Below are 6,783 nucleotides of genomic sequence, written 5' to 3'. Positions count from 1 at the left end.
GAATATCATCTAAGTCTTCTCTCTCCACCGAACGACTACCATCGTCAGCTATCAGCCTAACCCGCTACTACTCAGCCTTCAAACTAACTGCCCGGTGAGTCTGCGCTTTCATAGACATCCTAGCTATACTCGCGTCAGTCCTTTGTCAGGTTATGAGCCCCGCGGGGCGCGGCGGAGCCTAGTACCTCAAGGCGGCTTAGTATGCCATGGGGGGGAGTTATTCGCAACGGTTCAACCGAAGCGTTTCCCCCTTCGCCCACTGGTTAACACCAGGGCGGCAGGAATCAAGGGGACACCCTCCTGTCATGTGTGAAGGGCCTTTCCCACATCCGTGAGAACCCATGCACCTTTACCGGTTCGGGTCTCGAGCGGCTCTGGAGGTCTAGACCGCTAGTCTACCGCGGACTCGCCTGGGCATGATGTAATCCGTCAAGTGTACCCACGCTGACGTTATCTTTACCCCAGATTCAACAACATGTCTACTTCTGGCAACCTTACCCTCTCCACGTCTGCTCAGATCTGCGGTATCTACAACGGTACCGATCTCCTTTCCTGGCGTACCCGCATGGAAAACCATATCCGGGCCTCAGGGGCCGGATGGGCTCTGCGCAACACCCGCGCGGAGATGAAGACGCTCACCTCGGACTTCAAGGAGGTCAACCAATGGGAGACGCACAACGACACGGCGGTCGGCAAAATTCTCGAGGCGCTCAGCCACGATCAACGCGAGATTGTTAAGGGCTTGGACGAGGCGCGTGCGATCCTCGACAAGCTCGCCGGCAGCGCGCAAGCGCGCGGTATCAGTACTGCGATCAACGAGCTAAAGGTAGCCCTCAACACCCAGATCCCTGCCGACACCGACCCCAACCCGGCGATGGCCAAGATCGTCGCCTCCCTTGACCGATACACCTCCCTTGGCGGAAAGGTGCCTGGCGAGTTCGCCGGTGCCATTCTGTTCTCGAAGATCCCCAGCGGCTACGAAGCCGCCAAGCACGCCATCAACGCCACTCAGTACAAGAGCTCGACGGCGCAAGTTGTTGCCGGCGCTGGGGCTACAGTCCCCATTTCTCTTGCTACTCTGACGAAGGAGCTCGTCATGACGCACATCCGGAGCGACTGGGAGTTACGCTCCGCATCGCAGAAGAAGAAGAAGTCGCCTCAGGTGAAGGAGGAGCAGGCCAACAAGGCTAGCTCCGGTACGAAGCAGTACAACGGCCAGTCGTCATCTGACGGCAAGAAGAAGCGGCCATCCAAGAAGGAGCGCAAGGAGCACCAAGCGCAGCAGCAACAGCAGCAGCAACAGAAACCGGCGGCCGCTAACGCGGCTTCGTCGTCGGCTCCTGCCAACGCGACGCCATCTCCGGCGCCGCAGAGTGCCGCACCCGCCGCTGCCAACTACTCGGCAACGTTTAACACGCCGGCTCCCGTCTACCACGTCGCGCACGTCGCTTCCGGGCCGTCTGGCCCCTCATACTCTCCACCGGTGTATTCCGCGCCGACCCCCGATCCGCGCAAGCGGTCCCACCAACCCGCGACGGCCTATCAAGGCCGAAGCAGCGCTCCGGCGCCCCCTCACGGAACCGCAGGCGCACTCAAGCGCCAGCGGGACCAGGGCATTGCGCCCACGTTTGAGGGAACGCGCGCCGAGTTGCCCGCGTTCGCAGGGGAGACGCCGCTCATTCAGCGGCTCTCCATAGGCCCCTCAGCGTCCCCGCCTCTGTCGGCTCGCATCGAGCCGGTAGAGGAGCCTTCTCGTAAGCCGTCGGTTACCCATCCGCGCGCTTCCGACTTTGACCATTCTGTGTCTGGGTTAGGTCCCCTCAAGCGCACCAAGTTCTCTGACTTCAAGAAGCGTCAGAAGCTTGGTGACCGCCTTGCTGGCGGTGGTTCTTATGTCGACGACTCTGCGACCGGCCACAAGGGCTGGCTCAACGCGGAGGCGTACGCGGAGTACCAGCAACAGAAGGAGGACCTTCGCCGCTCTATGGCGCCCACTCCGGTCCAAGTCGCCGAGTACGGCTATGAGGACGACATTGAGGAGTTCGAGGGTATGTCGCTCAAGGAGCCGTCCGAACAGGGCGGAGAACGGGCGGTGTCACTCGATTGCGAGTCGGTCTGGTGCGCAACCAGTTTTCTCGATGCCTCTAACAATGTATCTGGTGCTAAAACCTTTACAGGTGAACCATACGTAGTTGGTAGTAGCACGTCATATGTATCTGCAGATGTTATGAATGGACAATGCGTGCATTCGAGCTCTCAGTGGTGTGACATCTGCATCGATAAAGCATTGGTCGTACGCGACATCGACCGTGAGAAATCTCTTCATGACAAGTTGCATGCACGATATCCTATCGGATGGGTGCTTGACTCAGGTGCATCTACGCACTTCACGTTCGAACTCTCGGATTTCTCCGAGTATGAGGAACTACCAGAGGAAGAGAAATTCACCGTCTCAACATCGTCCGGATCTATCCGGTGTGAGGGCTCAGGGACAGTAGTCCTTCGCCATGAAAATACGCAAGGGAAACCTTGCACGACCCGAATCTACCCCGTTTTTTACCTACCTGGCGGAACCGTTCGTATGCTTTCGACGGGTCAATTCTGCCGCAACGGGAATATTCTGCACGGAGATGCCGACAAGTTGGTGGTGCTCACTGCCAACAAGTCGAAGGAAGTGGTGCACGCTACAGTGTGCCCTGGGGGGAACCTTTTTTGGGTTCATACATCATTAGATCTGCACCAGGCTCATGTGACTGGTGTTGTCGGAATGAACCTACCCGACTTTCAGGTCTGGCACCAACGTCTCGGGCATTGCTCGGACGAAGTGCTTCGCTACGCTAGGAAACACGTCGAGGGAGTTCCTTCGAGTCTTAGCTTACCCTCGCCGACGATTCGTCGTCCGTGCGAGGGGTGCATGCTGGGCAAAAAACACCAGCTTCCATTCCCACCAAACGAACATCGCAGTAACGAGTTCCTTGGATTAATCCATGCTGATCTCAAAGAGTTCGCAGTCGAGTCGTGGAATAAAAAATCATACGCACTTGTCCTCATGGATGACTGCACGTCCTACGCATGGGTCATGCTCCTCAGTCGAAAGAGCGAGGTCCAGCAAGCCGTAGAGACCTGGTTTAGCATGCTGCTGAATCAGTACCACAAAACGATTCGGATGTGGATGAGCGATGCAGGGGGAGAGTTCAAATCGCGAGCCTTTACGAAAAGTTTAGAATCGCGTGGCATTCGCATCCTCCAATCAACGCCGTACAACCATGAAACCAACGGCCGTGCGGAACGGATAATTCGCACCTTAGACGAAAAAGCTATGTCAATGCTGCATAACGCCAGTTTGCCGCCGTTCCTATGGAACTTCGCCATCGAGCACGCATGTCACGTCTACAATAGAACGCCCATGAAACGTCCGAAGGCGGCGCAGAGTATGCGCTGGAAAACGCCGTATGAGATTGTGGAGGGTAAAAAACCCCGCGTCGATTACTTGCGTGTTTTCGGATGTCTGGCATACGTGTACCTAACTCCTGAGGAACGAGCCAACAAGCTTGTTCCAAGATCCCAGGCGTGTATTTACGTCGGGGAGTCACCGGCAGGGAACGGGAGACTGTTCCTAACCGGAGAATGGAGATTACGGGTCGCTGTTAACGCAACGTTCGATGAGCAGACCTTTCCGAAGCGTACTATGTTCTGGCAACGGAACACCAAGCGCTTTACGCGCTTACCAGAGGTGGACGAGCTACTACCACCTAGGTTTCCCATCATTGAAACCAACTCCAATCCTTCTGGTTCGGATGACGACCGACCATCGTCTCCTGCCGACATGTTTCCTGACCAAGGTGGCAACGGTGGACCTGCCGACGGGCGGCGAGACCGAAGCCCGCCTCCAACGCCAAGGTCAGATACTCCAGACGAGAAGCGCAAAAGGCAACAGCCTAAGGTCGAGGATTTTGACGAGGATAATTACGAGGAGTTGGAGAGGGAGCTAGAACCGGAATACGGGGAAGGCGAACTCGACGACGACGAGTATGAGGGTTTGTACCAGAACCCACCAGCAGATGACCCCTCACGAAGGGAACAACAAGATCTTCTGCCGGATCCTGACGAAGAGCCAGCTCCGTTGGAACGCGACTTGCGTTCACCGCATCGCGAACCAAGGGTGGATCTAGACCCTCGAATTGTCAATCCTGTCGGACCAGCGCCGACCGGCCTACGGAGATCTGGGCGTACGAGGAACGCGATCGAGGATCCCAACAACGCTATACCGGGACGCACCCCGGTAGAAAGATTGAGGAATATCAACCAACGATTAGAGGGTACGGTCTATAAGCGGTTACGAGGAAATCCTGTAGAGGGAACTCACGACCATCAGCCGGGTGCTGATGCCGAGATGCCTCCGTCGAAATGGCAGAAGACAGGCATACGCCTAGAATCTGACGCTTTGACGCCTATCGACCCAAATCTTACCATAGATGAGGTCGAAGGTATGCAGGAACGTTTCAAAAACCTCTGGCAGAGGCATAGAAACCCGACGCCTATTGACCACGACGATGGCCCCACCTCACTCATGGCCCTCGCATCAAGGGAATTAGAACCCCTTCCGCACGCGTTATTGCACAACGCAGCGGCGCATATCGCTTCGGCGAAGGAAGCAGCAGCAAAGTTTGTGGATCGTATGCTCTTACACGCGTACGCAGCATCCACGAACCTTGGACCAGACCTCGCAAATGTGAGGGAATGGAAGTATGAAGACATAATATCATTGCCCGCCGAGGAGTCGGAAGCCTGGATGCAGGCTTGTCGTGATGAGATTGAAGCTCTCGTCCGACGGGGTGTCTTCACAGAAGTTGACCTACCGCCCGGTCGTAGGGTGATTAGGTGTCGATGGGTATTCGACATAAAAACAGATGGCCGCCGAAAGGCACGCCTGGTCGCTAAGGGTTTTTCCCAGCGCAAAGGCATCGACTTCTCCGAAGTCTTCTCCCCAGTAGTGCGCTTCGAAACCGTTCGCACCATACTGGCACTCGCAGCGCTAAAAGGCTGGTACGTCTCTGGCCTCGATGTGCGGAACGCCTATCTTTATGGCGATCTGGATGAGGAGATTTACATGGAGGTGCCGAAGGGTTTTCACAAATCCAACAACTTGCGCAAGGTTTGGCGCTTGCACAAGGCTCTGTACGGGTTGAAGCAAGCCGGTCGCCAATGGTGGCAGGCTCTTCGGAAATCCCTAAAGGAGCTAGGCTTCGAACAAATCCAGTCTGATGCTGGTGTCTACAAGTTCAAGCATCGTACTACCAACATGGTCATTGCGGTGATCTACGTTGACGACGCTTTGTTCTTCGGGCCGGATCGTGAGGTTTTAATCCGCGTGAAGGCTGCATTCATGAAACACTGGGAATGTCGGGATCTTGGTGATACCAAAGAATTCCTGCGCATGCGACTGACCAGGCCCAACTTGACGACTATTCGTCTTGACCAATCGGATTACCTGCGGAAAGTCCTTGTGCGCTTTGGTTACCACAATGCGCGCTCAGCGCCTACGCCACTCCCTACGGGATACACGGCAACAAAAAATCCAGACCCGGTAAACCCAGAGCGCCAACAGGAATATCAAGAACTGATCGGGTCCCTCATCTATTTGATGATCGGGACGAGGCCTGATATAGCCTTCGCAGTCACACATTTGTCACGGCATGCCGCCAACCCTTCAGAGGACCACCTGAACAGAGCAAAGTACATACTGCGCTACTTAGTAGGGACACAAGATTACTACATCGAGTACAACGGGACTCTGCGGAAGGGCTTCGTAGCCTTTGCCGACGCCGATTGGGCTGGTGATTCCACCGCCAAGTCGACGACCGGCCATGTCTTCATGATGGCAAACGGACCAATATCCTGGTCCTCATATCTTCAGAAATCCGTGGCTCTGTCTACGGTTGAAGCCGAGTACATGTCCATCTCGGACTGTTCTCGCCAGGCCAAATGGTTCGCTCAGATGATGGGTGAACTTGAGTGTCTGCAGGTCGGTGCTATTCCGATCGTGGGCGATAACCAGGGAGCCCTGCACAACATTGCGAACCCTGTCACTGAGAAGCGGAGTAAACACATCAACATCCGTTATCACTACGTCCGGGAACTATACGAGGATGGTGTCATAGACCTTTTTTGGATCCCGGGCACCGAAAATCCAGCGGACTTGTTCACCAAAAACTTGCCCCTGGTTAAATTTGTCAAGTACTGTCGTGAGATATCTCTCTTCTTCCGGTCGCCTTTGCTCAAGCAGTAAAGCGAATACGATTCGAGGGGGGGTGTCAGATTTACGTCTAGTATTCGACCCTTTACGGCTTTATTGGTTCATCCAGAAGCCTCCTGTACGGCGATGTTCCTCCTAGAGGTCTACAAGTAAACATCGCCTTCATACGTCCATTCAGGCGCTTAGTATCCCAGCGGTACCTTAAGCGCTTACGCACTCGTGTGGCTCCGTGTTCATCGCATAGGGCCACGTTCTGCTTACGTAGCCGTCCTGCATTACCGCGGGACTTGGACTGCACAGTAGTTACGAATACGGTAGTGACTTCACACGCTCCTGTCATATATATACAGTCGCTACCATGAATATCATCTAAGTCTTCTCTCTCCACCGAACGACTACCATCGTCAGCTATCAGCCTAACCCGCTACTACTCAGCCTTCAAACTAACTGCCCGGTGAGTCTGCGCTTTCATAGACATCCTAGCTATACTCGCGTCAGTCCTTTGTCACATGGCGTCTTGGCTCCCA

This window comes from Coniophora puteana, assembly GCF_000271625.1.
Source record: "Coniophora puteana RWD-64-598 SS2 unplaced genomic scaffold CONPUscaffold_5, whole genome shotgun sequence".
In the NCBI taxonomy this organism is placed as follows: Eukaryota; Fungi; Basidiomycota; class Agaricomycetes; order Boletales; family Coniophoraceae; genus Coniophora; species Coniophora puteana.
Note: the sequence above shows the minus strand (reverse complement) of the source record.